This window comes from Bombus pascuorum, chromosome 3, assembly GCF_905332965.1.
Source record: "Bombus pascuorum chromosome 3, iyBomPasc1.1, whole genome shotgun sequence".
Lineage (NCBI taxonomy): Eukaryota > Metazoa > Arthropoda > Insecta > Hymenoptera > Apidae > Bombus > Bombus pascuorum.
The window spans coordinates 3,136,844-3,159,069 of record NC_083490.1 but is presented as its reverse complement, the minus strand read 5'-3'; the positions used below and the strand labels follow the sequence as shown (position 1 = coordinate 3,159,069).

The 22,226-nt window shown below is 40.8% G+C and overlaps 1 protein-coding gene across 3 annotated transcripts in view; it reads right to left on the bottom strand.

The window, feature by feature from the left end:
- The window catches only part of LOC132904802 (ras-related protein Rap-2a), a 28,878-nt gene extending 7,442 nt beyond the window's left edge, over positions 1-21,436 (bottom strand). The window contains exon 1 of one of the 3 annotated variants that reach the window (XM_060955513.1): positions 21,063-21,436. The gene's annotated coding sequence lies outside the window, so the exon portion shown is untranslated. Of the gene's footprint in view, positions 1-4,581; positions 5,091-5,182; positions 5,421-21,062 lie in introns of those variants that run through there. The other 2 variants (XM_060955516.1, XM_060955514.1) reach the window with 2 other exon arrangements.
- Positions 21,437-22,226: the final 790 nt, after the last annotated feature.

The window sequence follows — 22,226 nt, the reverse complement described above, 5'->3', positions numbered from 1 at the left end:
AAGGTAATTGAAACTTTTATCGAGAATCTACTTTTAACGTCAATTACTTCGAAAGTGAAAAAGAATAGAATTGCTAAGAGTTAAAGGAGATTCGGTCAGTGCTCCGCGCACGTTTTAATCTTCGTGCTTATTGCTTCATAAAGCTTCGACGAGCCGATATCGACGCTTAGTATTGATCAACAATTTCCAGCGATATTACCCTCGTAAACCATCGATCCGCCGGTTTAACTTTTAATCTGGTTCCACGAGAATTTATTTCCATCGACACGAAACATTTCCAAATCTGGCATATTGCAGTGCGTTCGAAGTCGATCGGTATAGTTTCGTTTTCAGTATAGTTTTCGTAGGAAGCGACCTGACATGTCAAAATTCTGTTTGGTTAACTGCCTGCCGCGATTCGTATTATTGTAAGTATATCGCCCGATATAAATTACGGCAATTAAGAAACGCAGCGATCGGTAGCACAAATATACGCGTTGCGATTTGTCGTTTAACCGTAGAGAAACGATATCCCTCTCGAGGGAGGGTAGCAGTTACGGTTCTACGAAACTTTAGAAGTATTTCACTAACAGGAATCGTACTTATTACCAGGAACGTTAGCACGAAACGCGGATAATGGACGATACTTGAAAACGTTTCATTTCCGTTTGGCCGAATATTTCACCCCTCGACATTCTTACTCGATCCAACGTCTTCATCGTGGAATTAAAATACTGTTTCTCGATAGGATTGTAACTGTCCTTCCAGAGACGAACGAATCCTTTCGTACAGCTAGGAAATTGAACGAACAGAAAGTGGAAATAAGTCACGTGAACGTAAAGTATCCGGACTGATAGCGTTACGTCGTTGTTCGCGTAATCAAATGCATCTCGAAATCCCCGGCTTTTCAAAATAATCCGAGCTAAGTAGATTCAGGCTCTCGTATCTCTTAGACTTCTGTTTTCTTCCATTTGCAACCATAATCCTCCCCTTAAATGCACAGAAAGAGCATGGTAGGTGCCCTGAGCCAGTTTCAACGAGACCCGATTTTAATTTATCGATGAAATACAGTGACGATCGAAACGACGACGCAATTTGGTGCGGGTATCGTTCGAGAATCTAAAATTATGCGGAAGCGGGTAATACGTTTCGGATCGATATTCAGATTAACCAGAAAAATGATGCGGGTAGGTGTGTCGGTTTATCAAGTGGCATACCACGTCGCGATAAAGTCCTCAACGATTTATTTCCAATTTGACGGACGTATTTCTCCTTTTATCTGACACTCTAACTCCGTGTTTTTTTCGGCAAACATGTCCGAGCAAATATATTTGTCCAACGAGTCGATGATGGCGGATAAGCGGAACGGATCTTAAACGCCGTTGTTTCGTCGACCTTCGCGATACGTTTTAGTACAGAATCGAGTAAAAGAGGGGAGAGGGCCACAGCTAGGAACAAAAAGCGGAGGATTTGGGCGTGCAACGATCAAATTGACATGCGTCGTCATGACACGACGCGTCGCTGCTGTGACATTAATTAAATTCAATGACTGCGTTAATGCCAGCGTTAACGGGTCGCTGAAAAAGTCACTTGACTGTTTTCCGATAAAGGATGTCGCGTCGATTTAACGTTGACTTTACGTTGAATCCGACTTGCAACGCGGATAACCGCTCGACTACATGTGTATCTCTGCGTCGGATTGACTTTCCTCGTTAGACGGTTTTGTCTCTATATGGGTGGATTTAGTTTCAAACATTATATACGACAGTGAAATAAACGAGCTGAGAATTTTAAAGATAGGTAGTATTCGTTAAACGGAGGAAGAACATTTATAACGCATATTAATTAAAAAGTTAATATTTTCAAAGATACGAAGAATGTTTCGTTTCTCGAATTTTTTTTTTTCATCTTTATTTTGGTTTTTTTTACAATTTGTCCTGAAGGACATTTGGTAAAGTGTTGTATCTTATTGGTGAGAAAAAAAAAAATAAAATAACAATAAATATAGCATGTGGGTGGCTACCCCCAGCGGGGTGCCAGCTTCGTTTTTTCTAAGTTATATCTTTTATGATCGTTTCTCGAATTGCGTATTCTTTCAGAAATTTCTGGCGGTGTTCTAATGATATTTTTTATATTTTCTCTTGAACCTTCTACAAAAATCTTCGAAATGATAATTCTCCAACTTGTATTTTTTTAAGGACTTTTTCCTACACGTAGCGAATGTTATTTTTCTCTGAACTCGAGGACTTTTTTTTATTTCATACTCTCATTTTTCTAATTACAAGATGAGAAAGTTTGCCTTTACGCTCGGAGAAAGCTCGAGAATATTTTCGCGTGACGCGTCAAGTGAATTGTCGAATTTTTTCAGATTCGAATTTGATATATCAAATCGTCCGAAACGTAGGGAAGAATAAAGTGCTGGAAGTCGTTGAAATTGTATTTCAAGAAGAGTAAATGGCGGGTCGAGCATTACGACAGTTCGAAGACGGCTATACTTCAGAAAGAAGTTTCGAAAAAGAACCTTCCATGGAACGGTTCAACAAACATCGATTCTTCCACATGGATTCTATTCTATGGTTTTTCCTCTCACTGCGTGTGATTTATGGCGTAGGGTTCCCGCGTCAGGTCATGAGAGCAACCAAGGGCTTTCCATTGTCGAATCGTACGAGTAATTTTGATTCCGCTTCAGGGTTCGTACCGATCTGTACAAGTTAATTCCCAGGACCGATTTATTTTTCATTTAGCACACGTTCCTGGGAAGTATTTCCCCAAGTGAACTAAACTTTCAGACCTTTTAAACTTTTTCTCGAGGAGGTTAACTTTCATCAAACAGTAAGAGTAATTAAAGGAGGAAAAAGAGAAACGATCTTTCTGGAAATTTTTCACGATTCCATATTTCGTGTTTTATTGTCGAGATTACATCAAATTCTGACGATTATAATTATAGTCAGCTGTAATTATCTCGTTCGAATCTCGTTTGTTTTCGTTCAGTCCGAACGACGTTGAAGTCGGTGACTTCCTTTTCTCGGCGATGGTTCTAATTACGAACTCTTTAACATTTTCGCTGCGACCACAAAGGTCTTAAGAAATTTCTGATGATCCAAGGTTTCTAAGAAGTAAGGCCTCATTACCAACTTTTTGTCAAGAAATGAAAATGCTCCCCATTATACCGAATTGCTTCTCAGTCGAGCGAGTGACCTTTTAATTAAGAAAATTGCGACGCTCCGCATGCATATTCATAACATATTCGTAGCATAAGAATAAGCATTCTGATTGTAACTATATCGATGACTACTCCTCACGAGAAGATTCTCTCGAACCTCGTACCTCGCGTTTATTATTCGAGTTAAAACGATTCCATCACGACGGCGCGACGTTTTATCCAATGAATATTAACGAAGGAAAGCGAAAACTGCAAATCAAACGCGTTTCCTTTTACAATGATCGAGATATGAAGCGAAGAGAGTACGGCGCCTATAGAATCCCTTGTTTAAGGTGTGTTAACGCTTGAGCGGAGATTTGTATGTAACGTAAAAAGGTTTGGCCGTTCACAGGACCGTCTAAAAATCCCACGCCATTTACCGTCATAAAGGTATTTACTGGTCGCAGACACACGTAAACACGGTATAAATGGCCTGAGAGCTCTGGCGGAAAATATCTTCACCAACCTTGCTCGACCTCGTGAATTAGACACTACGGAATAATGGCAACAAATTTGCGACAACTTATCGACTAGTTAAGACTCTTCCCGTGAAGCTACAGGAAAATCGATACTCGAACGATCGTCTTCGACCTCGAGCAGTTTTCCACACTCACGAATGTTAGTCTGTGGTTGCAGTGGATGCGAGTTTTCACAAACTATCGTCGATCATACGATCAACGAAATTGAGTATCTCATTAAGAAAACTAATAAAAATATTTGAAATAGCTGTTATCTGGAAACCCATTGTTGCGCAACGTGCATCTAGAGAAATGTAGAAGAGTATGATTTTTGAAAGTTTATTATCATTCATAACGTTATATAACAAGGCTATAAATTATTCTGTGCGAAAGACTGGAAACGAATATTCACGAGGATACGGAGAGGTCGGTTCGATTAATCACAGCGTGTGCGAGGAAAAACACAGAGAGGAAGAGCAAGGGCGGTGAAATTACAAGTTGAACCACGTGGGGTCGAAGAATAACAAGATCCGTCAAGGCATCGGGTGCGAGTTTCCTCGAACGATATTTTCCTCGTGCTGACTTGGCTAGCTTATTCCACGTCCGACGGCGTTCAATTCAAGCATTCGCTCGAAAGTAACTCGTGGAAGAAGCGAGACGATCCTTACGGTGACATATTCTTATATTGGTAACGCGATGTCGAAGAAAAAGAGCGCAATGAGCTCGTCGAGGGCCGAAATAAGGAAAGGCGGTAAAGGAGTGAGAAATAGAGCGAGCAAAGGAGAGGAGAAAGAGAAAGAAATAAAGAAAGAAGGGGGCGTGTGCCTAGAGTTTCTGACTCGACGGGACGCCAAAGTCGTGTCTATGGGGAAAAAAACTAGCAAAACCGAAAGGGAATCGTGCCCCTCTTCGGCTCGTCGACATTGGCGACGTCGTACTCACCGCCCTTACTCCAACTCGTCTGAACTGGATCGGTGCAATACGACGAAACCCGACAGCATGGAGCCGGCTAGTTCCGACTGACTTCCCGGTCGTTGCTCCACTTTCCTCGTGCACGCATTCACCGCCTCACAACCATTCTATATCCACACACATAGTCGGCTGATTATCGTCCAATAGTAGATTCCACCGCGCGCGTACACACACCCTCTTTCTCTCTCCGTCTCTACGTACTACGTATCCGTATGACGTGATGATATGGCCGTATTTGAGTACACGTAACGACGCATCGAAACCTGACCGGTCGCTCGCGTTTCATTCTGCGCGATCCAGTCAACTTGGGTAACAAAATTCACTCGTCATTCGCTGTCACCGATCGTCCAGAACACTTGCCGTGCGCGTACGAAGGGTGAACGCTTCGAGAGAAACCGGCCAGATCGTGTATGAGTTATGCGCGTTCGTTGCCAACCGTTGGCCAGCTTCCGAAAGCCACGACACGTTGCTTTTCGTTGACCTTAATGTACCGGACAACCGCGATATTAATGGAGCATTCTCCGCGAAGACAACGAGGTTGTTGACTACGGGTCCGACGTACGATGGCTACTATTTTAGTCAACGTCGTCTTTCAGAATACGCGTCAAGGAAAGTAGTTGCGTTTATCGTTCCCATTTCTCAACGAGGCTCAGTTTTATAGATACCATTACAGTCCCTTAGCAAAAGTAACTCCTTTCTTCGAGAAAGCCTCTTCGTCCTTTCCTGTGGTCTTGTTTCGTGCGATGTTGAATAAAATACACGCACAACTTATATAAACGTGGCCAGAGCGATACGCGTGTGTCGACCACACCTTTACAAATGTACGGTCGCGCAATTTTCTCAACAGCGATCGGTGTATACTCGTAAGTAAACAAACGTGAATGTGAGTCACGCTGTTGACTACACGAATGTATGTATGTGTGCGTTTGTTCAATAACGGAGACATTTTGGGAGCACTAAACATACTTGGTACTCTTTCCTTCTCTCTTTCCCTCTCTAGCCGCCTTCCTCTATAATCTTGACACGCAAGAAATTTATTATTGCCTTCGACTGAACTCGGTCCAACTGGGACGTTCAGGGCGTTACTCTGGTTTTGGTCGATGTTTTGGTGTCGCTGACGCTGCCGCCGTCCCTCGTCCCCGCGTCGTCGAACTCAACATTAATGGTACGAACGGTACTTCCTCTTCGCCACTGAGGAGACGCTTCTTCGACAGCGAGGATATTCGCGATGAATTACGAGGCTTTTTCGGTACGAGCATCATCGTCCCGTTGCGTTTATTGGCGATCGTTGCGTTTACGAGCGGCGACTGCAATTTACGAAGTGACGTTTGTCATTAGATTCGGGCTGTGGATTGTACCGAGGATCGTAGCCAGATCTGCGCGTGCCTCTTACATATTCTGGAAGTATTCTAACGAGATGGAAAGCAATTGCTCTAGTTTCGTTGGCCTGTTTAGTTAGTTAGTTAGTTTAGTTAGTTGCTGGAGCAAGTCGTCTCAGTTCGATGCTAATGACGTCGACGATGCTTTAAAACTACTTTTTGGACGAGTGACATATGTTTCGAGGGAGATTGATAAATATGTTACTTCTGATTGATGGATGAGTCGCTTCTTCTTCTTCTTCAGCATCGATACACTGTCCTCTTATTCCTTTTTGCTAACTTCTTTATCGTTTCAAAACAGAGTTTGCTGTTTCAAAAAGACATTCTCGTACGTCATCAAGATCGATTTCTTATCAGGAATTATCTCGAAAACGAAATCTCTGCTCGCACCATTGTGGAGGATCGTTCCTTTCAGAACATAGCGATTTATAAACGTTAACCCGACGGATCGATCGAACCACCAAAAATTCATCTCTCGCTTGGCACTGACAAATAGCAGAAACGACATGTTTTCTCGGTTCTAGGGGAAACGTAGATTCTGTCACGAGATTCGACGCGATGGTAAATACCGTTTCTTCCCATCAACGCTCATAGAAAAGGTTTCTTTTCGAGTGATTCGATGTTCCCTCCCGTAAGACAGTTTCGAAGAAACGAAAGATTGTTAGAACAAGTAGGGACGTAAAGAAGAAATTCGTTTTCTCTTCGTAACCCTTGAAGATGAGCTTTTGATAGGTTCTCCTACTGTGTTGATTCGTGGTATTGAAATACACAAACTTACGAATACGTGAGATTGGCGAAATTGGTTCAAATTGATGTTTCCCTTGTTTCCTATCGCCAGACATCGCAATTAACCGTTTGTATACTAAGGTGGAAATCTTCTTGGTATAATATTTTTATCGCAAGAATGTTTCTGCCGAGTCTAAGGGAAATTCTACCAAAAATCTTCGATCTTATTCGTTCAAAATGTTCATTGAGCGCATATAATTTATGAATCCTATAGTTTCTATTTTTATCTCTTGACATTTAAGTATACGCCTAGTCTCTGAGAAGGAAAATAACAAACGATAACTGACAATGTAGCTAGCCCTTTGGTCTATCTTTAAATATAGATACTGTCTAAATAGTTTTATTAATCTATTACGATACGATGTAAATTTATTATCTAATCATTGAGAAGAGCTGTGCATAGAAACGTATCGCTCGGAGGTGATGCGGAACTTCTCTACTTGTTTGCAAAGATTTTTATAACTGATCTTTCTCTACGTTCGTTCTCATAGGTTAGAACTATTTAATAACAAGATGCATAGAAAAATTGCTAAAAATATATATCTGACATTTACTCTGTCATTTGCTACTATTTTATTCTGTCATTTGCATATAGCACCTTAAAATATACTAAAGGTTAACGTATAAATATAACATGAATATTGGTTCTTTGATTACTGATTAATTTGGTAAAATCTCAGAAGTGCATCGGTACAGATAAGCAGAGAATTTGTAAAGCAGACACTTGGATATAAACTAATCCCGATCTTGGAGAGTTTCAGAGGTCAGTAGTTCTCATACTAATCGCGAAGATTCTCTTAATACCACTGTCGCTCCATGGGTATACCTAGACTAGACTATTGGCCTCGTAATACGCTTGAACGCCCGCTTGAATCGCTCTCTCGTGAGCTTGCATCGCCTAGTTTTGGCAAATCTTCCATTTGTATCTTCTCCAACGATCTCGAGGAACTTTTATATGCATGTTAAGTGAAATAGAAAAGTGTCTCTTATCTCGAGTTCGTGATTTATCTCGAGATTCTTACGCTCATGTGTAATCTTCTTTGAACTGAATCTAAAAGCATCGATTATTCCGCACAGAGTTTTCTTTCTTTTATAGAACTTTCTGTCTTAAAAAGGAACTTTTGTCTGCATTGTTTAACCCTGCTGTCTTCTTTCGATCATTTTCGGTCCGATTTAAGTTTCAGTAAAATAAGAAAGAACTGTTTGTTCTCGTTTTAATCCGATGCTAAGCATTTCCTTTGAAACGTTCCAGAACATAAAACGAGAATTCGTGAATTCCTCGACTCGATTTTATTCCAGCTGATCTCCGTTCAGATACAAGAATCGAAATCCGACCGACTGATGTGGACCACTCGAAATTCTAGGTCTGCCAATAACATTGATTAAATTACAGAGGGAAAAAAGCAGGCTAGAATCCCAGCCATTTTTCCTCTGCCTAGATCCCTTCGATTCCCTCGAGTTTGTCCACGTAATTCCAAAAATCTCTATCCCATGACGTTTGATACTTACATCAGGAAAATTGTTTCACGAGGTAGAAACACGTGGCTCGCGGTAGAGACGAACGTTTGTTAAACAACATGGCGCATCTGTGTTCCGATGTAGACACAGGAGAACGCACGTGACACTTGTTACCGCGTATTTGGGTTAAGCCGCGATAACGCAGGCGACGCGATGCTCGATAAGTGGTGAAGCAGCTCGCAACGACGCATAAATTTCAAATATCATTACGGGGTTAGTCGAGCGTCTCTTTACATCGACTATGGCCTCTTTCCTTGTGATAAGTCGGGGAAAAAATCGTATCTCATTAAAAAAACACGGCGCCAACCGCTCGTTAAAGGGTGTCGACCTGTGAAACTTCGAAACAACATCGTAATATACGCGTCGCTTCCACGAAGGGTTACAATTATAACGATGACGAGCTGTCCGCTCACGAGGACAATTACGCGTAGTCGAGCGGAATTCGTGATATTTTTCTCGACATTAACTGTAACGTATGATACGTGCTTGTTTCAGTTTTAAGTTTGAATTTTACCCTTCTATTTTTACAGCTCGTATTCGAGAAGGATTCGTCGAAGAGTAATCGATTTCATTTACAAGTTTCATCGTGAGAAAGTCTACAAATTTGATAAAATTATTCTCTCTTTATCAGATAGCTCGTTGGCGACATTATTAGGTAATTTAATAATACAATGAAAAAGTAATTTCGCAAAGACGCGTCTCAGATTCTATTCAATTTTTCTTCCCACGACTTTTAATATCCGCTTGCTTCGATTAACAATGAAGCAAACTTTAATTCCCTTGTGCAGCTTGAGTACAAGTTCTCGCGATAACATGAATCTTAATGTCTACTTTCCATAATTCATTTCTCCACGGCGCCAGTGCCGGGTTCTGATCGGTCCCGTGCGTTCGACTCTCGCACACAAATCCGGTCGATTTCAATTTCCACGTTCGTTTGGTTCGTGAAGACCGCGTCTTGGTCTTGATGCGCAGAGGCGTTACGTCGAATACGAAGAATCGGGGTCAACGAAAAAAAGTACGGAAATGCAAACCGAATCGTGAGTTGGGACAGCAATATTCCAGTGGAATAGAGGCGGGATGCGACCGGGGCAAACGATTTCTCGCGACAAAATCCGCTTTCAAGAGTAAACAATGAAGAGATCGTGAGTCGAATATGAAATTCGACCGTAACACGAAATCCTCGGAACTCACGTTTACGAATTTATGTCGTTTACACTTTAAACATTGTTCTATAGGTTTAACGATTTCATCGAGTCAAGAACTTTGCGATAAAATTAGTTCTCGGAAGCCAACGATATCACTTTATAGCTTTCTCGAATATCGTTCGCGAGTTTTCTGATATCGACTCAAAACATGACAAAGTAGCTTCGAAAATAGAATGACGAAGGAGCCGGAGAAAAATTTCCCCGTTGTAGCCGGTATTTTGTCGCGAAACAATGTCAGAGAGGAAATAAACCGCGATCGAAGATAGAGAGTGGGCTACAAATACAAATGAGGCGGTGAAAGCACCGTGGCGAGAATATCTTTTTAAAGTTCGATGAAGATCGACCGGTGGGTTCGTTTGGGTGGACAGAATGTACGGAGGAAGACAAACCGTGCAATTTTCTGTGACACGCGAAATCCATTGTACGAGAGAAATCGTCGAACGTTCTATTCTTCGTTTAGCGTTTGTAAATTCCTTTCCCGTAGGATGTCTTTTTCTCTTGCCACGCAAAATTTATTCAGCGACGCTCGAAAAGTCTGACGAATAAGCGGAAAAATTTCGTTCACTGTTACGTCACGATAAACATCCCTCGTCGATATTCCAGACAAACGATCGCAGTTCGCGAGAACAAGATTCATCAGCCGTGAATAATATTTCATACAGAAATCGACCGAGTTAAAAGTTTGTTAAAAAATAATTTGCACGAGTTATCGCGCTATCATTCATACCGGCTATAATTGAAAAGCTTTCATAAAAAATTGATTTTTTAGTCGTGTGGAAACAATCCGTTTAACGCACTTGTTCCGTGGGATTCATTTCGAAACGGGCATTAAACTGAACGTAGATCGCTTTTTCTTTTTTTCTTTTTTTTGTTAATTCGTATTGATAGTCGATTATGGAGTGCAGTACTACGAGTTGACGGAGAATTTGGCGGAAATAATATCGGTTTCGATTAAAGATTTTAGTGGATTTCGACGTGCATTTGCGCAATCGGAGATTGAAGCGTTTACTGATCGAGATGAGATTGCATACAACGAACGCAATTTGTATAGTACAGTTTGTCATCTTCTGTGGGGATGTCTGATCGATTTTGTATTAAACGATGATGTCCCCGTGTAATTTCGTTTATGTGTTCAAATTGTGGCGCGTTTGGCGAATTATGTTTAGTTAGGCCAGTAATGTTATTATCGATTAAACATTCGAGAGGAAAATAAATAATAACTCGTAAGATTGGCAAAAATCGGAGAGATATTTTCAAATATAATAACGTGTTAAAGTGATTACTGAATCGTGCAATTATTTATCGCATCAATGTAATATTCATCGAATGAAAATAAAGCAAACATAATCAACAACGTATTAAATCCGTGTCGCGTTAATTTGCAAATTGCCAGAGTAATAAATTGCTAGGATAATTCAAACTTCGGCATGTAGAACGGTGGGAAATTCACGGAGTTTCGTTTTAGTGGTTTACTTCCAGCCAAGTACTTCGTGTACCAAATTTTCCTATTAAGGCTCGCCCTTTAATATAATTTTATCTTTTCAGAAAGAGAGAAATCTTCGTTGCAATTTCTTCAAATTGCTTGACGATTTACATGCAGAAGAGTTTATCTTGTATTGCACCATCGCGACATTGTACTTTCCACTACATTATCGCTCGTGTAAATCAGATGGAATCTTCGGAAACTATATAAATTGATTCTGTCGCTGAAGCTTACGCGCTATCGAGTCGAAAGTAATTCAAATTCCAATGTTCATTCGCCAGGTACACGTGTACTTGGTTGTTTAAAACTTAAAGCAGGTTTGTAACGAGAATGTTAATACGACGGGGGATCATATCCATTCAAATTTTCGCGGGTTAATACCGCGGAATTGTAAATTGTACTTTGCTCGATGAATATAGCGTTGAAAGCATGAACCGGAACAATGTTATTTATCTGGGCGGCATATTACAGCACGTGCTTTCGATTCTTATACATTCGATACAATCTGTTAACCTCTCCCTGCCCCATTCGCGGGTGAAAATGAAATTTTAATCCGACTATCAGTCCATCTTTACCAGATATTAAACGTTTCTTTGGAAGCCGGGTAAAATCGAATTTTCCCTACTTATCGATATCTGTGTATCCAGTTACACGTCATCAAAGAGTTTTTAATCCCAGCCGATAGACGCCCGGTTTATCGCGATGCAGCCATTCATAGCGCGAAACAGTAAGCTCCGGATACGAGAGCCGTAAAAAAGAGACGAATACCTAGCAAACGTCCAGCCAGTTATTTCACGGTACCGAGAAACACTTAATCCTAACGTAGTATGGCGTGAAATATTTCCCGCTAACAAGATCTTGTAACGCTTATGATACTACATTACAGTTTATATTAGCAGGCACAAATATGTAGTTTTGATCCAAAACTTCACCTACAGTTAAAACGAGCAGATAATTTCCATGTTAGGAAAAACAACAGTTGTACTAAAAAATAGTATTACTTGTATGGTACGTATGCTTTACGCTAGTAAAATATTAGGTATCTGTATGTGTACAATTCGCAACGGTAAAAAAGATAGTATTTATACAAAAAGTCAAACAAACACAAATCTCTCCTATCGAGTAAAAACGATTGGAATATTTTAAATCCTAAAACAAAGTTGAATCCTTTGAATTAGCTGTATCACGGAAAACCTATTCACAAGGGTAACGTGATTGGTCTCAAAATGAAAACGAAAATTTGACCAATGTGTCTTCTCTACGTCTGAAGTTGGATCGGAGAATAATTGGAAGGCGCATCAGAAGTATTTTCCCGATTATCGTTCGTTATATCGTTCCATTGGCCGAATAATTCGCGACGCTAAGAGAAAAAAGCGTCGCAAAGCTCGTCGTAAATTCAAAAATCGTCGCATTCACGGACGAGTTCCTCGAGCAATCGACGTAAGAGCTTCTCGCGGGATACAAACCTCTGCCTGATGTTTGCGAAACTTCGCAACGTCGTGGAACTTCCGCTATGTTCTTGCGCCTCGTGATCGTATTTTACCGATTGTAAAGCTACGATAGAGAAGGTTTCCAGGTTAATTACCTGCTGATTAGCCGTTTCTTCAGACGGTTTTCTTAGAAAAACTGTAAAACTGTAATCAAAAACGAATCCAAAAATGTCTCGATGTTTAACACTCGATTCTTTAAATCGATATGACCATTTCCATGACCATTTCCATGAATGCTTATAAACCTACGTTTGAAGAGTCTTCATCTCGTTGTTGTTCCGTGTTGAAAGATTAAACGGGTAGGAAATGAAAAAAGGCGAGAATCCGTATAACGCGATCATTCTTCACTGACAAAGTTTCAACAGCTGCCGCACGACAAATCGTTCGCTGTCGCGTTGATTCAAAAGCGATTTCTCATTGAGCGAATTTCCGGCTTGAATTTCGTCGTAGCGTTATGGAACGTCGCTAACGTCGCGTGAAAACAGTCGGGCATTTTACGCCGTATCTTTCTACGTGGAAATAGAATCTATTGTTCCGTTATGCCGAATGATTTTTTGCACGTTTATTTTTTTCGTCGATGTTCATGCACGAATGATTTATCAGCTCGCGCGTTAATTAAACACAAACCGACTGGTAATTAAATCGTTAATTCGTTATATCGTTGTGGAATTTTTTCCTCCTGCCTATAACGTATGACGCGATTAACCGGATATTTTGAGAGATTTAACCGCACGGGTTAAGAATGTTATAAAAAAGAAAAAGAAAAAATGTCATCCTCGGTTCAATCATCGTCCCTATTTCAAAAAAGTAGTTACTTAATTGCTTGGCGCCGTATTTATGAACCTTCGAGAATGAAGATTATACACCCAGAAAAGAAAGAAGTTGGAAAATTGCATTGCCATTTCATGTCACCCTGTGAATTGTAAGGTAGAGATACGATTGATTTATACTTCTAACAAGTTGCGTACTCTCGGGATGGACCGGCGCAAGTTCCAATTAAAAAAATTGTTACCGATGAGCCTCACTTATAAGTTGTTACGAAGTCTGCGGCGCGAAAGTGGATCACGCAACACTCGCTGTAATAATAGAAGGTGTGCGGCGCGAAATTAATCTTGTGTCTCCGCCGGTGCTATAATTAAACTAAAGATACATGGTTGGAAAAAGTGGCGCGATTATCGAGCAATTATTATCACGTCGCAAGAAACACCAGCTTCCTGTCTCAACCAGAGTTCATCTCAGTTGGTTTTCTTCCCTTCTCGTTCTATCAAATTGCCTCGGTTAGAGCAACGCTGTCTTCAAGTGCAAGTTCTTACGCGATTTCTTTCGATTCACGGCTCGCGTCGTTACGAAGTTACTCGGAGTAGAATCACGCGAGTAGAAGATAGTTAGAGCGGGTATACGCGAGCTCTAGCGGATCAAAGCGGATTGTAGGTGCAGGTCGGAGCGAACTGCAACTGGCTAGAGGGGGATAATGCGAATCGAATCGCTGAACCAGATAAATGCAAGAGCTACGCGGAACGAAGCCGCGAACCTTATAACGTATTCCTGATGAATCTGCAATCTTGAAACAGCGAAATTTCCGATGCAGAGCACGCTATCTGCCCGGTTGAAGCTGTAGAGAAGCAGGCAAACCCGGCGAATCGATGTTCAAAGGAGACAGGATCGAGAACCGCGAGACAGATCGATCTTTTCGAAGCGACTCGAAAGTAACGATGCAAGAGTGCGAAGCGAGGACATGAAAAATGAAAGGTAGAAGAAGAATTATCCGGCAAACGCGATTTCAATTTCCAAATATCCGTCTGGAAGTTCCCAATGCGATTCTACTGAAAATCCATATTTTTACTTCTTTCAAAATATTTGATTCTCTGTTCTTCCTACGCTGCAAAAAATTTCGAACTTTGTCATTTGTAAAAATATACGATATTTTCGTGGAAATTGAAAATATTCGACATCGAAATTCCTGCCTCTATATGTATTAGGCTACACGAATGGGTGGTATATCCACTGCTTAGTTGGCGAAATACTGGTCACATCCGTGGCTAACCGCAGGAGAAATTAGATATCTGCCGTAACCATCGTACCATAATTATTTCTCTAACGCGACGGTATCGCCCTAACATGCGACGGGCAAAGGGAGAAAGACATTATTCTTCTTAACGCGAAACCCCTTACCTAGTTCGTATATTTTATGCATTCGTTGGATCGCTGCGCCCGTCCTAAGTAAATTTCTGCGAGTATTCACCAACCAAAATGTTATCCATTTAACGAAAATTTAATTTCTCAGTCGGCCAAAATTCGTTGGTTTTGGCGGCGAACCATCCTTCCCAACTACTTTTCTTTCGTAAAGTACACAGGAATCGATTGATAAACCGTATACCGATCCTAAGTAAATTTTCTCGAGCGATACCTAATCCACGATCCAAAGTAAAATTCGATCCGCTATACCGAGGCAACATTCTAATTCTCCATTTGTAATTCGGCCTTTCAAACCGGTTCCAGATGAATCAACATCGTTTCTTCTTTCAAAAAATTCATAGAGACAAAGCAATTTCAGTTAAATCCGTTTTCCAATCTTTGCAAATGTAAACGTGATATAGAGAATTTACTTTTAATGGAAATGAAAGAACATCTACAAAAAAAAAAAAAAAGAAAAAATCGCTGAACAAAGAAATCATTATTTTCAAAAGATTTAGAATATAAATGACCAGTTATGTAATTCCTCTTCCCCGGTTTAATGGCTTAATAGAATCATATGCAACGAAGCATTCTGAATTATGGTGGGATGGGACGACCAATCGTATGATTCTAACACCTTACGAGTGCATAAATGTTAACTATAACTATGCTAACTGCAGCTATATAACTGCTAACTATGTAGTAGTCGTGGATGATTATACCATATAAAGAAACCACATTTCGTATTTCAATAAGTCTCATAAGATCTTGAAACTCTTTTTACGCCCACAGAGATCAGAGGTAAATCGATCTGTATGGCCTTCTATCTCCTCCCAAGTCCTATCTTTTCGTCGTCATGTTGCTCCGTGCAATCGATAGCAGTGTCCGCGCGCAGAGTGCACGAAGTTAAACATTATTATCGATAGTGGTCCCCTCATCCCTCGTTTCGTTGCGTCTAGCGTGCAACGTTAATTGGTCGTGCACGTACATCCTGTGGGTTTATGGCTAGAAAGGCGTTCGCTCGCTGTCCTTGCCGAGTCACTCTCACAGCTGTTTCCCGACGACAGCGTCCTCAACGAACCGTGTTTCACGGACTTATTGTTCCGGGTTGATGCGACCGAATCGCAATTAATCGTTACTGTTGCGAACAATATTCCACGAATTCGAATTGTATACCGTTGTTATTGTTTAACCGCGTTTCGGGTCGCAGTCGAGTAGAATGTGGTTTGCTTGGCGCGAAACTAATTACCTCTCTTTTCATAGTACTTTAGAAACAGTAATAGAACGTATACGGAGTTTAGAGTGCTAGAAGTCGTAAGTTAAGTGGGAAAGATGTTCCGTTTTTTCAGTTCAGATCTTAAGATCTTGAGGTGTTCTTATTTAAATCCACGGTAGTTCCTTTCACGAAGTTATATAAAAGAAGTTGCTGCGATAAATAATTTAGCAGATTGCCTGGTGATAAATGAAGGGTGCAAACTTATCCGAGACCCTTGGGAAGGTATAGAACTCTTGCTAAATATAAAGATATACAGACGTTAATAGAGTTGCTCGTTCTTAATGGCGCACGAACATGCAAAGGGTGAATGCAATTAGATCCTTCGCAGTACTCGAATCGAAATATTCGTAGATTTATGTTTATGAGTTTTTGAACGTAAGAATATTAATTAGAATATATAATATTCTGATATTGTGTGTTATAATAAAAAATATTATATAATACGTATGGTATAAATGAGATATTCACGTGCGTTGTCGTTGCTTGCGCGTTTAATTTACACGGCCAGTTATTGACCAATGCTCTAACCTTTATCGTTTGTCACCTTGCCTTGCAGCAAATGCAATTTGCCGAAACGATCATTGTGTAATATCAGCTGGAATGAGCTATGTACCAGAATGACGTTACCTGAACCAAAATTTAACCTCGTTACAATTTGCCGCGATCATTATAGGACATCGTCGCTTTACTCGGATGCAACAGATGTCTCGCGAAAAGCTATGAATATATCATCGGTTAGGTCGATCCAATTAATGCGCTTATCCTGAAAGATTACGTATCGCGTAATTCCTATACCTGCGTTGAATAATTGAATATCAAAGTAGTAACACCGAAATGCACAATGGCGCACCATGGTGTCATAATCAAAGCTTTAATCTGTCACGCGAATCACATGTAATCTCCTTCGAACATATAATTTACAATTTAGATCTCTGGCAATAAGACCAACACGTATGTCTAAATTAAATACTTTATTTCGGGAAATTTATATTACACTCGCAAAATATTTTCGAGTTCTAAATTTACAATGTACGCATGCTCAATATTCAATGAAATGCAAAAATATTCAACAATTTTGGACATCTTCCATAAATGTATTGCGTGTATTATTCGGAACATTCCGAAATTTCATTAGTATCGTTACCAAGACCTGGCCATCATGATTATATTGCTAATGTTTGAAACAAATCTAACGATGTATATAAAAATCGCAAGATGTTCAGCGTAACAAGTATAACAATTTTATAAAATATATATTTGCAGTAAATATCAGATTAGTTTCAAATACCGATGTAATCATGGCAGTCTTGTCTTATTACGCTAATGTAATTTCAAGATGTTTTATATGACACGTAGGACGTGGACAGAAAAGCTTTCTACGGTATCTTCCACGGTGCATATCTTCAAATTAAATCACTTAATTTGTACACTCCGTATGCTCTATGAAGTTGCAGTAAAATACGATGCAGGTCAACTGTCGACACGGTTGCACAGCAATGGTGAATTACACTTGCGAAGGATGCAGTTGGGAGCGAGGAAAGCGTATTCGACACGTTCTCGCGCGTGCTCTTTCGCGGTTTGCGGCTCGTGACACGAGACCTCTTGCCTCTAGCTAGGCCTTGGGACCTATAGCCTGGAGTTATTCAGTCCAGGCGTCGTTACGGGAAACAGAGAATGGGGTAAAATCTACTCGGCAACGAAACCACCACCGCGAACAAAGAGAGACCACCGAGTAGTTGAGCGACACGACGCGCGTAAGTAGGAATACAATGCGTAGACGAACGTTAAACCGCCAACTAATTAATTTGCGGCAAGTAAAAACGAACAACGTTATTTCAGTTACACACTGAATATATCGCGAGAGATGCTGGAAATAGAACAAAATTAGGACGAGCTTTTATAAAACAATGGGAGCGAAATTTTTGTTATTTAACACTGTGAGATTTTTAATTTTATTCGCTGTGGATCCGAGTTGACATTTCTAGCTTGTGTCTATGGTAATGGCATGGATCAAAACGAATCAGGAAGTTTCAAAGTATTTCATATCCTGCTGGTCAAACACATTTGCCATTCTTTGATGTTCGGTACAAATTGAATAGTTTCTACTGTTTTTGTCTTCCCACTGTTCTACTATAAATCTGTCAATTCATCGATCCCTGTTGTTCAAATCCGTAGATTCTAAACGAGGTAAAGTTTTTTTAGAACTTTCCATTAAATGTAACTAACGAATATCGTAATACCTATGACCGGTGGAGTATGTGATCAAATAAGATAAATAAAAGTTAGTTGATGAAAGTTGGAGATCAACGAATATGTTAATTTTGGTGGAAAGAACATTAACCATAGACACCATGAAATCGTGTTGCTACCATTCGCAGGAAAGCTTCAAAGTGTCGTAGAATAAACATAATTAGAATAAGAAACCCGTGAAACGTATTATCCCGTATCCACTGTGTTCGTCGTCCTCGAGAAACTTGTTTCGAGTTCCGGCCAGGCGATAATAGTCGTCACGATGATTGTACGAAAACTTTCCATGGATTTTTCGGTCGTGTTTTCAGACTTGGAACGAATGGGCAGTTTCGAAATTCTGCCAAACTTCCTGACATTTAATTATCACGTTCTATCGCGATCACGTGCCACACTTTGAAAAACAAAACAAAATACGACGCTCTCGATCGTCGTGCTCGCCGAAAACAACTACCCAGATTTTAAATTTAATCTTATTTATAGCTCTTACAGCTGTTTTCCGCGGGCAATTCTCTTTTTCCAAACGTGAGTTTAGAATTATCCAGCAAATTTGCATGTTAGGCGACTGCTCTCGGGCGCAGAGTTTATATTGTTTCGCCGTGCAATTTTATCCGGGAAGAAACGTACATTGTCCAGGAACAACAGGTAGAAATTCCTAAACATTTTCTGCTTGTTTGAACGTACGTAATTTATGATCAAAATAGCTTCCTTGGATGTTTAAGAAAATTTTGTAAAACCTTTGTCGAGAATAATATGATTTTATGAGACGTTCGTAATGGAGCGGGGTCGTAAAAGAAACTAAGTAATGGATTTAATAAAGAAAAGTAAATTCTACCTCCTGTCAATGTTTTCACACGAAAGTTTATACCAACACGTGTCATGTTTCCCGCATGTTCCACTTTTTGACAAAATAACATTTCGAGATCGCCATTTTTTCGCGACATCGCGATCATAGTTCAATGCCATGTTTATGGAACAACGAAATCAGTCTGAAACCCAAAACGTCAGTAAAAAACGACAATTGATCTTGTCATGGTAAAATGGAAATTGCTTTTAAAGAACCCGTAGATGTGGACTATTTTTCTAGAGAACTTCGATTGATATGAAACCTGACCTAAAATACGGTTCTTGCCCATAAATATTCCCGTTGCTTGCATATCTATCATTCAAAACGAAACGAGGATGCTCGTGATTCTATTGTATGAAATCGAACAACGATGAGCGAAATACGTGTCGTTAAAAGTGGCACGCGTGCGTTCGTGGGGATTCTGCTGGAGTCGCGGTTTGAAAGGACTTTGGTAAATGGCGCAATCTACCGCGCCATTTCCGACACCTGACGGAACAGTTGCACAGATAAGGCCGAAGGGGAACAAGGAAACATCGACGTGGGATATGCCGATAACCTGCTACGTTGTATCGAAATTCGTATGTGTTTCTCCGTGTCGTTTCAGGAAAAGGGAGCGCAAAGTACGAACTACAAACTCACGTTTAATAGGCAAATTACTTTGGGAAAGCTGAGATTTTAATCAAGACTACGATCGAGAGAAAACTCAAAGGAGTTCTTCAGACAGACTACGTGTGCAATGGGTTTAATAACGATGAAATTTACAGCCGCTTTGTAGGCAATAAATGGAAGTCGGATCGTTATCAAAGTAACTAGAAGGCATAGTGTCTCGCGCTCGCACCTTATCGCGATGGAAACTGTATCTGTAAATAGAGTTTTCGAGGGACCAATGGGATGTTTACCGACTTTCCCGTCTTACATTAATTTCGTTCCTTGGTACACAGAAGCGACGAGCTCTCCTTTATCGTTCTTGTTATTTCGGGAGAATGAATCGAGAGCGTTGCAATGAAAAGAACGTACCGAAATTGAAGCGTCGATGAGATAACCAACCGTTGATGAAAATCCGCTTCCGAGCGGAAAGATATGTACTTCGATACGGGAAACTTTCATTAGGTTTTAATCGAAATTCAGGTTGTCTCAACCACGACGTTTCAATACGCAGGTGTACCTGTGAAAATCTGCGTAGGAAGATTAGAGGTTACATAGCGTCAGGTGACGTAACGAGAATGCATGATCCACAATATCGGATGCGACAGCGTTAATATCGCATCAAATACACGTAGCTGTTCTCCAACTTGTTTGGCAGTTGCTCCTAATACCAAAGTAATCGAATCAACGAGCCACTGTTTTATGAAAATGTTTCGTGAATAACAGTTTTATAGGAGAATTTTCGTTCCCCTATAGGCAGAACCTGACGTCGCGAGGTTTATAGAAGTTTCATTAAGATTCGTTGAAGTTTCTGGGCAAACACAATGGTTGCGATTTAATATTCCACGAAGCTTAGGTAATTCACATGTTGCCGAAAGGAGTTTGAAAATGTTTCCAGCACAGACCAGCCGGTCAAAGCACCGGCTGTTTTCACTGACGCCTATGCGGGTACATTGATGTACGTAGTTTGTCGAGCGATGCGATGAATCGGAGAACCTCGTTTCAGCGGAAAGACTATTAAAGGAACCCGTAGAGCGATGCTATCGAAATCATGACGAAACTTTCGAATGTTTGCAACCTCTTTTCTATTCAACTCTGATACTCCGCAAAATAAATACTTTTTAAGTACTTGAGCGATATATGTGAATCAATATTTTAATCTATAGGTATTTTGATGTAAAATCGCGTTTAAAATTTCGACGCTAAGCAATCCAAAACATAGGTATGTACCTTACGAATCTTCCGCGTGTCAGATCACGCACCCTCTCCCGTTTCCAACCCCTTTGAAACTTAGTTTCAAACCTTCATCGAACACGACCCGCGTGTTATTACTTGTCTTCCACGAACGCGACAATCACCTTCGAAAATCTGTGTGAAAATTCACCGTACGAAGAACTTACCTGGACACAAGCTTCTGAGAAAAGAAGAAAAGCGCGATGGCTCGGTTAACAGGTGAAAACCGAGTGTAGATACAGAGCGCGGGAAAGCGGCTCCTCGTTGATCCGCCGGTAACTCGTGTTCGACGGTGCGGTGATTTGATTCGGCCGGGTGGATGGGTTGCTCGCAACGAGTTCAGCAAGAACGTTCGAGCGGGCGATGATGCGTTCGATAGGTTCGGTCGAAGGAAGCAGGTGAACGTGGATCGTGTCCTAGGTGGACCGACTCGTTGCTAGACGAATACAGCGTTGCGGACGAGCTAGCTCTGTCCGGTACTTCGGCACCGTGCCGGGTACTATCCTCGATGCTTTCAGTCGGCGTCTGCGCTCTTGTAACCTTCCGACCTTCTCTTCCACCTGCACACCCCCACCGAATACCCAGCGTATTTTAGACTGCAGCCGTGCTAGCTGCTTGTGTCGCTTCGTAGCCATCCGCTTCTACTCGTCTCCCTCTCTCTCTCTCTCTCTCTCTCTCTCTCTCTCTCTCTCTCTCACTCCCTTCCTCTACCTTTTCCCTCCCCGTGCACCTGACTCCCTACCAAGCGCTAGAGCACCTGATGCTGCACCTGAGGTAGTAGGGTCAATGCTTCCGCTCTCTTATTCGGGAGGGCACCAGTCGGAATAACCCGTGGACCAATCTACGAGCGAAGAGTTGGCGTTTCTCCGTGTTGACGGTAATTACCATCGTTCATTCTGTGTTTCGAGAATATTTACTGGAAACTTAAAGGTTGCACTTGCGGTCGTTGCGCGAATTACATATTTGGGAAAGATTATAACGTGTGTGGAGACGCGCGAATCGAAGGTGAACTATGGGAATATTTGACGAAATACGTGTGTTTAAGTCGTTGAATAATTTGTAAGGTACGTAACGGAGCTACGTTTGTTACTCTTGATATTTCTGACGAAGATGTTTATCCTGATATTTGATAAATGATAATTCTGGTCTTTCTGGTTGTTTCACTAATCTTTGTTTTGTCAACGATTCGCTAATTATTTAGATTATTATTACGGTCGCTTTTAATTTTCCTGTATACACGTAGTACGCGGTTTTCAACTGTTAGTTAACGTAATACTACAACGTTGTATCATTTGCTTTAAAACATAAACATGCCCTGGTTTCTCTTCTCT